We start from the raw sequence: 13,428 nt of genomic DNA, 5'->3' as shown, positions 1-13,428 counted from the left end.
GCTGCTAATTAAATATATTTGATTTGCTGATCATCAGCAAATGTGAGCAACTCTAAAAAAGTAGAAAAGTAGAGGTTTTGGTAGTTTGTTGGTTTGGAACATTCATTTGTGTGTTAACAAAATGCCAAAGAAGAAAGACATCAACAAGCATCTTTTATAGAAAACCCCAAAAGCTAAATCTCACAGAGATGACACCAAGTGGAGCTGTTTGGCAAAACCCAAACAGAGCATATCAGCACAAACACTCCATACTGTCAAGCACGATAATGAAGGAATGATGATTTGGGCTTAATTTGCAGCAAAAGGACCTGGTCACCTTGCACTGGGTGATTTCATTTCTCCAACTAAAGCTTGGCTCAAACTGAGTCGTGGAACAGGACAAAGACCAAAGCACACCAGCAAATCTCTCCAACATAATGGCTGTAAAAGAAAAGAATGAAGGTATTGTAATGACCCAATCAAAGTCCAGACCTAAACCCCAGTGGTGGGGCTTTTAAAGAATTATGCATAAATGGATGCTGTAAGTTGTTTTTATGTATTGAATGTATAAATAAGATATCAGGCAAGATATCATTTATTTATTCCACATTTTGGAATATTTGATTGAGATATGTGGGATGTTTCTTTGAATCATTTATTCATGTAATCCTGCAATGATGTAAAATGAACAAAAAGAGAACTACTCTTTCTTAATATTAACAGGAACCGCAGGGTGAATGCTATTGCTACAAGACTTTCTCTGATACAGGTCACTTCTCTTGTTTCCCCTTGACTTGTATTCCCTTATCTTCAACAGAAAATTATTGATGAGATTTAGGAAACTGTGTTATGCATCTCAAGCACCATGGTAAGTGTCACAGTCTGGCTGCGAAGCTGACAGCGTGGAGTGAGGAGGTGGACCCAAGTGCAGATATGCGAAGAGACAAAACTTCAGCGTAACAAAAACGAGTATTTTTTAAAGCTGGCAAAATAGTACAAACCAAAAGTGGAAGACAAAACAAAATAATAACCTAAACCGAGTGAACTAAGATTAAAACATGAAAAAACTTTGAACATGGAGAGCTGGCATGGATACACAGAAAAACCTGGAAACATGAGATGAAAAGAGCAGATGACTGGACGAGGAAGGAATGAAAACAGACTAATACACACATGAGGCGATCAGGGGAAGTGGAAACACATGGGGAAACAGCTGACACAAATGAGCATAATGACGTCACACTGGAAGACTAAAACTAAACTTGAACATAGAAACACATGACCTCTTCAAATAAAACAGGAGGCACAAAGAGACGTAGACATGACAAAACGAACTTGACAACATAAGAAATGCAGACATGAGACACATGAAGGGCGAGGGAGACACAGGGGTTGAAGACACAAGGGGACTCTGATAAACAATGAACTATAATGGCAACCTAGACATAATAGAAATGAACTTCGATAACTTAAAGAACTTAAACATAAACCATAAACATATAAACTCAAAACGCTGAGTCAAAAGACCCAGGATCGTGACAGTAAGCCTGTATAACTGCATCTTTCAATCACCCTCCTGTGATACTGTTAACTAATACAGTGTTTACACGGGATGCGTTTGAGTCTACAAGAACAAAGAAGAATGTGTGAACCATTTCATCAGTTAAATTTCATATGCTGCAGCTTCACAGCAGAACTTAGTGAACTTAAAATGGGACAAGGTAATTATGCCTCTGTCCATGGTGCTGACTGTGAGCAGATCCAGTGGCTATATTTTACTTTGAAATTAATTTGATAAGCGATTAATATTATCGGGGATCCTTACATGTCTGCAGCTTTAACAGTGCAGCAATTGCAGTTACTTTGTTAGCTTTTCTTTTAATGGAGGGAAAGATTTAAACTTTTTATGACTCTGTTGTACTTTATTCTATTAAACTTTTTATGATCTTGTTGATTTATGCTACAGCTAACTTAGAAATGTTAATACCTTAATATATTACATTTGCTCTGTGTGTGTGTGTGTGTGTGTGTGTGTGTGTGTGTGTGTGTGTGAGAGAGAGAGAGAGACTTTTTAATAACATTGTACTAAACTGTTCATAAAAATTTAATGGTAGATTTATTAGACTAGATTATTATTTGGTTCTTAAATACTGGTTGCAGGAGTAAGATCCCCATGGTTGGACGGTGATCAGATGTTATCTGTTAGTGTGCTCACCTGTTTGAAATTATCCATTGAAGTTCCCCTTTCTAACCAGCATTCTGGGAGATGAATCACATATTTATTCTATTGAGTCACAATTCAGTGGAGATTTTTCTGTCTTTTACGGAGGTAAATGACATCCATAGTCTCTCTAACAGCTCTGACAAAATGTGAAACTGACATTAATAATGTATCAAAACATGTACAGAGGATATAAAGTCATTTATATTTCATCTGCCTGACCAATGGCCTTCTTGGACTCCGACATAAAAAAAAACAAACAAACTTTAAAAACCAAGTGTCCTTGCATGGTTTCAGCCTTTGACAGAAGTTTCATAGTATTCTTACAGGAACTGATAAATAAGAATAAAACATTTTATTAAAAAAAACACACAAACATTGTACTCCTTTTAATTGATTCTAAAACACAAAAAAGTTCAATGAAAAATTGGTGCTTTTAAAAGTTTTTAGCAACATGTTATTTTTCAGTTAGTGCTGTGAATGCCAGATAATCTCTGTGATTCACAGTATCATTATCGCCACAGCTGGTAGTTTTACCTTTCTACTGTCTTTCTCTAACAACATTGTTTCCTAATTTATCATCGCAGTTGTTGTTCGGTAGGGAGCCTTTTAATGGCTCTGGAAGAAGTGGAGATGTTAAATGAGGAAAATGTCAGATACATGGTGGAATTTTGACAACCGCTGAGCCATCTTTTCAGAAACTACCATCACTCATAGCCTAGAAATTTACATAGTGGCAAAAATAAACAAGTATGGCTTGAAATATGAGTGTATGGCTTTCAGTTTAACTACATTTGTAGGTATAAATCCTATTAAAGCACCATCCAGACCGAGCCTATTGTGAATGCTGGGTAGACATCCAGTAAACCAAAGCGTGAATAGTGGGAAAATAGTACTGAAAAGTGATCAGTGGCCATTATAGTGAATTATAATACAGTTTACAATACAGTTGTCAGTTTGTATTACTGTATTCAACACTATATTTGCATTCTTTACACAATTAAACTATTGAAAAAGACAACATCTATCTCACATGCAATAAGTCTGAATTGAATACATTGTACCTGACTACTGAGATAATGCCATTCATTATCAAAAACAGCCAGTCCCTTTTTTCCTGCACACAAACATTGCTGTTATTTCCAAAAGAAGCTTGCACAAAACATCCTTCAGTGCATAAATAATGATGTCCCACTTACGTGTTGATACACCACAGTCAATGTACAGTTTGCACCTGTACAAGTTTTCCTAATGTCATCTTACATTAAGCTTGAAATTTTCAATAAGGTCAAATTTCACTGAAATGTCAGGCTTTCTATTTATTCTTTGGAGAGCATGAAAACCTCTGACCAAGACCTCATACCAGTTTTTTATTTTTTGGCCCAGATGTAAAAACCCTTTACTCCAAGTCAAGACAATGTTGACAGCATCTCATTTAAACAACAAAGAATAGAAAAAGTCCAAAGGGAGCTTTCAAAGCCTTTCCAGAGGCTGTTTTCTCTGCACATAAAAAGCTGTATATGTTTTCACTGTATTATTTTTTTTTTCTCTTTCTTGTCAGAGAGGCAAGGTGAGCGCTGCTCACTGTTAATGCACCTACATGGTGGGTTGTGATGTGGTCCTCTACACTGAAGGAGAGCCTGAACTCATAATGTACAAAGCACAAAACACGCTGCCCACAAATGTGGACAGGGTCTGCTGTTGTGATGATAAGTGTCAAGCTGGCTGTGTTGTGGAGATGTTAGCTGTGTTGGCAGAGGCTTCAGAAGTGCATGTGATGAAAAAACAGGTTAAGAGAGGCAGATGAGGCAAGATGCCAGAATGTAGAAAGAGAGGGGGGGAAACTGCCACTAGGGGATACATTTACTGTCTGTGCTCATGCTTATATTTTCGATCAATGTGGAGTCTGTTTTAGGCCATGTCCACACTAATACATTTTCGTTTAAAAACGCATCTTTTTCTCTCCGTTTTGGCCTCTCGTCCACACTGAGATGACGCTTTCAATCAAGGAAAACGCAGCGTTTTGAAAACGCTCTCCAAAGTGGATACATTTGAAAACGCTGTTTTCGCATCGCGGTGTGGACAGCGAACCTGGAGCCTTTTCACACATTTTAGTCATGTGATGCAGTCATCTGACCAATTAAACTAAGATAGCGGAAGGCATTATACAACAGTTGTTTTGTTTGCTCTCAATTTTGACAGCCCTATTAAAGATTAATATCAGTTTGTACATGCTCCAGATAGCTTTCCATCAAATTCTTTAATTCTCACTCGCTTTTGAAACTTTGTACTTTTGTGTTACTCGCAGCAACAACTCCACCTCATTGTCAGTCCATTTAAAAAACGTGGTGCTTTTCCTTAACATTTTGACAACAACGTTTCAAAGAGCCGGAAAGTAAATAAACGGCAGACAGAAATGAGGCGGGTCGAATCGTCTTGGGTTTCACGCATGCGCAGTACTGGAATGTAAGCGTTTTTGGACGTTTCAATGTGGACGCACAACTCTGTGAAAACGAGTGGAAACAATAGTGTGGACGCGGAGCGTTTTCAGATGAAAACACCGTTTTCAAATTTATTCGTGCTAGTGTAGACGTAACCTTATTATTCTAGTACATGTTCAGATAAATTAGTGTGAAATGTAACAGAAGTAAGTCAATGGAGACCTCAATGACCTTTTCTACTGTTGATATGAAGGATGGGAATTATTTTGGACATAGAGTTTAAGAATAATTTAATGATAAACTTCTATCCATCCATTCTCTTTTGCTTATCCTTGTCAGGGTCGCAGGGGGGCTGGAGCCTATCTCATCTACCATAGGGCGAGAAGCAGGGTGCACTCTGGATCGGTCGCCAGTCTGTTGCTGGGCTAACGCATAGCGACAGACAACCATTCACATTCACCTCTATAGACAATTTAAAATTGCCAGTTGACATAACCCCACCAACCCACGCAAACTCCACACAGTAAGACCCCAGCCAGGTGATGGAATTAAACTCAGAACCTTCTTGCTGTGAGGCAACATTGTTAATCACTGCACCACCCTAACCTCTTATTTTACATAACATGTCAGTCAAAGGTTTTAATACACTGGTACTGTATATGTAAGGCAGCAACTGACAAACATCCATCCAAAAAGACTTGATCTGTCACAATAGTAATATTGTGACAGATCAAGTTATTGAGAGGCATAAATGATCACGATAAATGATTGATAAATAGTAATAACACTGATTTTCTGCAGTCTCAGGATAATAGTAGATAATTGCTGTTCTACAGTCAGGATCTGACCGAATTTCTGCTCTATTCTGTGTTTGTTTGTTTATGTTTGTTTGTGTGTTTTTGTGTTTGTTTGTGTGTTTGATTGATTGATTGATTGATTGATTGATTGATTGATTGATTGAATGGGCTGAGGACAGCTTACTCTGTCTCTCTCTCTTTTCCAGAGCTTAGTTTGCTTTCAAAGCTTCTACCAGTGATTTCACCAGGTATTATACCAGTTACAATGTGATCCCAGTGGTCATTTCTTTACTAAAATTTACAATAATATAAAAAACAAGAATTCTGAAATTGTTACTACTGAACAGTAAACAATAAATGTTTAATTTGTGTTATATCTGTAAAGAGCAGTGATATGTGCACTGTGGCCTGTAAGCAAGCCAAAAAAGCCATTAGCTACATACCTGCTTCAGAACAGACTGATGACTGATGTTCCATAAAGGGACTGTGGTGGCCAGAGGTTTGTATTAGCGACAGATGGATGAGAGATAAGAGGAGATGACATGGATTTTAAAAAATGTACTGACAGAAAACTACCCTGAGACTCTCAGCGTGTTTCTGGTTCAGTAACAATGTTCGGAGACTGATAAACCGCATTTATTTTATGTTAGATTTACCTTCTGTAGGAACCTACACTTTCCTTGTGTAAAATAAAACTTAAATATGAAGGTAATTTGATACTCACTCACAGTTGAATAAAAAATATGGCACTGTGTGTGAGCCAGTCAGGGTACATGTCTTCAGGCTCTGTTGTTTTAATGTTATGTAATGATGTACATCATGCTGGCAGTGTCAGGAGAGGCTCCAGGAGAGGATGTGACCAAAGAACTAGGTTAAAAGATACACAGCAGTTAACACAATTTTCTGGCAAAGTTACACACCTACACAGAGCCTTCTCTGTGGCAGGTCCCAGACGCTGGAATAGTCTGCCTCTAAATATCAGATGGGTGCAAACACTGGAACATTTTAAATCTCTACTGAAGACACGTGTTTATGGACTGGCTTTGGCCCTGTACACTTTGTGTTTTAACAGCCTTTGTCGTTGTTGTTTTAGTTGTTTTTATTGTATTAGTCTTTCTGTTTTATATTTTTCTTGCATCATTGTTGTGGATTTTACTTATTTTAGTTACATTTTACTTTGTAAAGCCCTTTGTGCGACATGCTGGAAATGTGCTACAGTCGATCCCCGGTATACGAAGGGGTTAGGGATCACAGCAACACACTAATAGGTAAAATCCATGAATACTTAAGACCCACTCTAAAAATGCCTATTTTAATAGTTCAAAAACAAATATACTTAAACTATCATCTTAATGAAAATAATTCTTATATTTTAGATATGCTGTACAAAACAATCTGCGAATAGGTGAATTTTCCACAAATAATTTGGAGCTATTTTCCACAGAAAAATCCACGAATAGGTGACTGCTAATATTGAGCTATCAATAGGCGTAGACTGTGTATAAAAAAAACAAACTTGATGTTGACCTTGACCTACACTGCTTTGCTCAATAATAGGTGCCACACATGAAACCCATGGAGATATTTTTGAAAGAGCTGATTGGCTTTAAAAGCTTCTGGTCAGGACAGAGGATAAGTAGCAGTCTGTCATGGCATGAAAAGCCATAGTGGGAGTGATGGGGGACAACGAGCCAAAGTATGTCCCAAAGGTAAAATAGCAGACTGGCACAAACAGTAAGGAAGGTTTAAAATGATAACCTGGCACTTTGGATGTGAGAAAAGCCGGCTGATGACATGGAGACGGAGAGAGAGAGGTCTGCACTGGGAAGCTGGGACAGATGTAACAGATGAGGTGTTTTATTCAGCACTTTGCAGCGGTCTTATGGAGAATTTGAGCACTGTCATCCATTTTTGCTGTATCACTCTCCTCTCTCTGTGTAGTAGGCTTCCCATTGATTCTACCACACATCCATTACATTTGTTTTTCTGTGACTCGGTGTATCAAAATACAATTTTAATGAATGCTGTATAGTTGTTTTGTAATATAGTCGCATACTGTAATAACATTTGTATCATTGCATCTTCAAGCCTTTTAGCCTGTCTCTCTGGATCCAAACTGACTAATACTTATATTTATATTCATAATTTATATTCATATTTTGGAGCAAAGCTCAAGAGAAAATGAGAAAATGATTGCAGCATAAGCACTTAATAGTGGTTATGAGTCCTTTGAGCTTTTTAGATGATAAAAGGAGATGAACTGCTGAAGGACAAATTTCTTACAGTTATGTTTAGAACTATAGGTAAGGATAGCTGTCCTTGGATGGCCTCACTAATGTGATGAATATGGTGAAGGCAAATATCTTCTTTGCATTGCCTTTTTCTCCCTATAGGGGCATGGGGCAGAGACATATTTACTCTATATAATTGGTGTCTATATCTGAAAAAAAAAGACTCCTATGTTTATGCATTTGCTTACACAGCTTTTATTTTGTAGCTACACAGAGTTCTCTTTCTAGTCCCTCAGCACCACTGAGTAACCAACCAGAAGCGTACTGTAATACCTCTGCTTAAGCTGAGAATTGAGAAGTTAATTGTCTGCGAAAATGCACAGAACAGCAATAGCATGATGCACTAGATTAATACAACATCACAAAGTGAAAGCATTGAAGTGGATGGGACTTTTATCCTGGACAGAGGTGCAGACTTGTGAGTGTGAATAGCACAGGAGACATAATTAGATTATGTGGTCTGGGAAGATGAGTGTTTCTTGTCTCAGAGGGAAAAGACATAAAAAAAGATGAAATGGGACTCTTAAGTGCTTGAGGAGGGAAGACATGAAAGAGGTGTACAGTCTGCTGTTTCTGCCAGACAATACAGTTTTGCACTCTAGTTGTGTGGGTTGATGGGTCTCAGTGCATCCCAAAGGGCGACACAGTTCAGGTTCCAGGAAGAAGAAATGCAATATTTTAGCTCTGATATTGGCCTCGTTCTTTGATATACTTTTTTCTTGCCCATTTTTCAACTGCTGTGCTATGCCTCATCATCTGTTATTTTTTGTTTCTGTGTTTTGTTTTTGTTGTTTTCAATTACATATATGGAGTTAAGTAATTACAAATAACTGCATTCTTATTCTATTTTACACTGGGTTACAAAAAGTTTGGCAGTAAAATCAAGTTTGCTTTTCATTCACTTTGCAACTTCAGTTTTTACACTATAAAGTATTTGCTCATCTACATTCACTCCTGTGAAATTGAGTGAAATCCCATTCTTAATCTAGATGTGATAAAGGTTCATGCTTTGCAGCTATAACAGCTTTCCACAAGATTTAGGAGAGTGTGTTTATGGGAAATTTTGACCATTCCTCCAGAAACACTGCTGAAAGTTGGCGACCTCTGCGCACTATGCACTCCAACATCCGCTGTGATTTTATATAGTCTACCACTGTGGCTGAATTGCTGTCGCTCCCAATCACTTCCACTTTGTCATAACACCACCTACAGCTGACTGTGGAATATCTAATAGTGAGGAAGTTTCACGACTAGACTTGTTGCACAGGTAGCATCCTATCACAGTAATAGCTGGATATCAGTGAGGGGCTGAGAGTGACCCACTCTTTTAAAAAAGTTTGTAGAAACAGTCTGAATGTCAAGGTGCTTGATTTTATACACCCGTGGTGATCCAAATCATTGAATCTAGGAACACCTGAATTCAATGATTTGGATGGGTGACTGAGTACTCTTGGCACTATAGCATCTTTACATGTTTCTAGGTTAGACTGAAGAACAATCAGAAGGATTAGTGAATTTTCAAAAACTAAAATTGGAAAAAACAAAAAGACTTGCATTTAAAGTAGAAATCACATTTTACTTGTAAATAAAACGGTCCAAAGTTAATTTTTTACATTATTTTTTTAACTTGAATGGGATTCCACTCAGGCTTTAGGAAATTCTGTTAAAATTCTGCAGTCTGTTTCATGTCTGGGTGACTACCATATAGCCCCAGCACACACAGAAGAGAAAGGTTATGTATGTTTTCAGTACCTTTTGATGACAATGCCGTTATGGGTCTAATGGCTGTGTCTGTGCGTGATGTCTCTGCGTCTGGCTCTGTTCTTTGCCTGAAAGAGAAAAAGAAATATGGAATACATTTTCTGTCACTTTCTGTGTGCACTGGGCTAAAAACGTTGACACTGACAGAACTTCCATGCAGAGTTTAGATCACTGATATTCAATACTTTTCTGACTATGCTGAAGATAAGGGTATAATGTTACCCGAGAACATCAAGCTTATTAGCCTTATTTCTTATTTTAATGGAGAAACAAGGGGATGCTTTGGCTACCCAGTGCTGTCTTTGTGTTGTAACACTCTGTTATATTGACATAAACACATGAAACAGGGGATGTATTCTCATATAATGTGTTTTTTTCTGTGTACAGTGTGAAGTACTTCGTGCAGTGAATATTAGTGCTGACCTGGCCCTCTCTACAGAGATCATATTCACCTTCTGCTTAAAGTGTATTCTTGAAACAGGAGGACGACTCCAATATGAGACCATTACTAATCTGAGCAAATGTAAACTTTACTGTTCAGTAATACCCACAGAGTTAGGATAAGCAGTAAGAGAGACAGGCGAAAGACAGATCGATTAGCAACATGCCTGCTCTGCTCTGCACCAGCATCATATAATGAGTGTTCTGCATGTGTCATATTAGCCTTCAACACCTTGAAGGACACTTTGAAATGATAATACTCTAGTGGTTAATCAGTTTAAGCTGTGTCCCTCTAATGAGAAATGAGCTGAAAGGAGAACCATTTGTTGTCATGAAATAGTTCCAGACTGTGATATCCACTCCACATCCCGTTGAAAATCCACAATCTACCAAACTTTTGTGAGCATATATAATGCAAAAAAAAAGTAACATTTGACCCTCTGTTCTAAAAATAAGACTTTGCTGTCTAGCTAGATGATTCGTGACATTTTCTGCTAAACCAGAACTGACATATACACCTGAACTCACATGCAATTTGCAACTGGTTTGGCACCATGACGTGTATGACTTCATCTATTGCAACATTCTCCCACACAGATGAACACAGCAACACTTTCTGCTTCATGGAGACAGCAGAGAGATATAGTTAGGAAAAGTGGAGCCAAGTACAGCTCTCACTTGGTCTCTCTCTTTATCTGTTGACTCCTACAGTGAGCAAATGAAGGAGGAAATATATTCCTACAGTATTGTTCTTTCTTATCTTCTTCAATGGTATTTTAACAAGTTTCTCAAATCTTAAAACAAAGCTAGAAAATGTGTATATTGTATGTGAAATGGGATGCAATATGTGTTGACAGATTTGGGGCATTTTGGATTTGTAAATGAAATAAATCAAGAGAGTGATGAAAGCATTTGTAAAGTCTGTAATGTCATTTTTCCCCCTCTGACACGATTTAGAGTGACAATGAATTAATCTTCATTTCAAGATGGGTTTACCTGACAAATAATGATCAGCAGGATCACCAGCAGTGAATCCTGGAACCCATCTAGGCTCTACACAAATGTGTGTCGATATAGGAAATATAATTAATCATGGCTGTAATGAATGATATTGTAGCACAAAGTTGCTGACTGTTTGTTATTGCAGTTCATAGTAGCTATTGAATGAGAGGAAAGTTTAATTGATCGAATCCTACACAAACCACAAACATTTTTCGAATCCCGAGTCTTGTGTGGATGCATTTGACCACAGAGCTGAATCAGTAATCTAAGGCTGGTTTGTAGCTGACGTACAGCCTATTACGCGCACACTTATGCACTTTGTTTTAAAGATCGCAGAAGCAAGAAAAAATATCTTTCCTGATACTGGCTATAATTTTATGAATATTTTATGATTAGAGTTAATACCAGAATATAATAATACCACCTGCTAACTCTTCATAATAGCAGAAAGTGTATGCTGACATAGAGAACAGGACATCACAGAGAAGAAACATCCAACCAAAGGTGCTTTTAAAATTTAAAAGTAATATCAGGAGCAAATGTATTCCTCTGGAATTGTTTTTGCTTTTTTCCTCTGCCTTACTTATTGTCTAATGTGTTCAGCAACGCACTCTTGCCCATTTGCAGCTCCTAAAGAAAGAAGTTTAAAAAAAACAACTTTAGTTTTAGAGGTGTGTTTTCTGAATGATAGATTTGCGTCATTGTGTATCGTAATCTGTTGAGGGTATAACATTTTGCAAGAGCTGTGAAGACATAATCAGTTATTGATGACGATGTGTCAGGACTCATTGGTTAAATAGTGCACTATGCAGGAACTCCAGCAACACTTAAGGGAAGATGAACGACTTTATTGACTGACCAACGCGTTTCGGCTTGTGGCCTTCATCAGGGTCATAGTAAAACATTGGAGAAGATTGCTTAAATACAAGACAGGAAACAGAAAAAAAAATCAAATTAACCAATCACATCTTCATAGATAGATCAGCTGACATGTAACAGGTAGGTATTGGTTAATTGATTAAGTCCCCCCAAGTAATAGTGCACTGAAATGATTAACACAACAGTTTTATAAGTAAAACAAAATAGATTGTACAATACAGAAATATGTATATAGATGTTCTCTGGCTGATAGTAGAAGGATGGAAAAACCAATGAGGAGAAAAAAAGAGATGTGGTCCACCTTGGAGAGGTTGCCAACTTATCGTAGAGCAAACACAGAGAGACAGCCAATCATTCACACTCACATTCTCACCTGCAGCTAATTTAACATCACCAATTTGCTATACCACAAAAATAATGGGGAAATCAGAGGAGTCTCCTCAAGCCCCCATCAAAGTTTGCAAAAAGCTACTGGCTGAGTATGCTTGTTCTCAAACTTTCACTGTGCCTGTAAGACTGCAGCATCACAGTGTATCAAAAAATATCATCCCTGGATAAAATTACTGGATAAAATGTTCTTTCAACACATTTCTGCAAAATGCCAACCCATTTACCCTCAGAGACAGATTTTATTCCAAGCATTGACTGATTTCGAGTTTGTAAGACTGATATAGGAGCCCATGTAGTCCAACAGGTCATGCATCACACTATGCTCAAAGACCAGATCTATGATCATTCATTATATACTAATATGTGTTATATTTAATGCTGTATGTTTTTATATGTATTTGTTTTTCTTTGTTTTGTTTTTTCTCTTTTTTTTACTGTGGGTGTTTTTTGTTGTAATTGTATGTTGTATATATGTTGTCTGGAGTATATTGTTAAACATTGATGGTGTGTTAATTTTCTCATTTATTGTTTTTGTCCTGACCTGCCCAGAACTTTTGGCTAATTCTGGCTTATTTACATTTATTAGTATGTTTGTTAATATTTGATATATGACATATAGTATTTTGCCACATAATATGTTTCCTGTTGTATCTGAACACATAATAGCAAATTAGTGTACACCCACCTCAGCATGTTGTATCACTAAAAGAAAAAAAGAGAAAAGTGGGTTAAAAGTGTGTTTTTTTTCTTTCCCTCATCCTCCATCATATCTTTAAAAGAAGGAAACAGGTTAGTGGTGGGAGGAGTTTGGGAGTAGCAGTAAACTAACGTTTGTATCTCTTTATGGGATCCCTTTTGTTCTGTTGAATGAATGAAGGCTTTCCTCCAGCAGAATTGGTTTATTGTGGTGGACAAAGTGAAGGGTCAGTTCAGTTCTTTGTCACAGTTCAGCAGTTTTAAAGCTCCCTCCCCACCGTCGTCGACCATCTGGAATCGTTGTCTGTCGAAGAAAACACTGCAGTGGATTAGGCTTCATTCTCATTCTCTTCTGACTCTTGAATACATCACATAATCGAATAATTTATCCTGTTAACATAAATGAATTTCAATATATCGTGGAAAGACAACTCATGAGTCCTAGATTTGAACTAAAAACACTTAGAATTAGGCCAATTTATTTACTTGTTCAGTTATTTAAATTAATATAATTGAATTTGAAATAATAA

General features: G+C 37.3%; 1 long non-coding RNA gene across 1 annotated transcript in view; it reads right to left on the bottom strand.

Moving 5' to 3' along the window:
* The window catches only part of LOC102081036 (uncharacterized), a 47,749-nt gene extending 34,851 nt beyond the window's left edge, over window positions 1–12,898 (bottom strand). The window contains exons 1-3 of the long non-coding RNA XR_003213689.1: window positions 12,888–12,898; window positions 11,517–11,563; window positions 9,482–9,558 (exon numbers count right to left, since the gene is read on the bottom strand). This is a non-coding gene — a long non-coding RNA (uncharacterized LOC102081036). The remainder of the gene's footprint in view (window positions 1–9,481; window positions 9,559–11,516; window positions 11,564–12,887) is intronic.
* Window positions 12,899–13,428: the final 530 nt, after the last annotated feature.

This window comes from Oreochromis niloticus, linkage group LG14, assembly GCF_001858045.2.
Source record: "Oreochromis niloticus isolate F11D_XX linkage group LG14, O_niloticus_UMD_NMBU, whole genome shotgun sequence".
Classification (NCBI taxonomy): domain Eukaryota; kingdom Metazoa; phylum Chordata; class Actinopteri; order Cichliformes; family Cichlidae; genus Oreochromis; species Oreochromis niloticus.
Note: the sequence above shows the minus strand (reverse complement) of the source record. Positions and strands in the feature narration are given on the sequence as shown.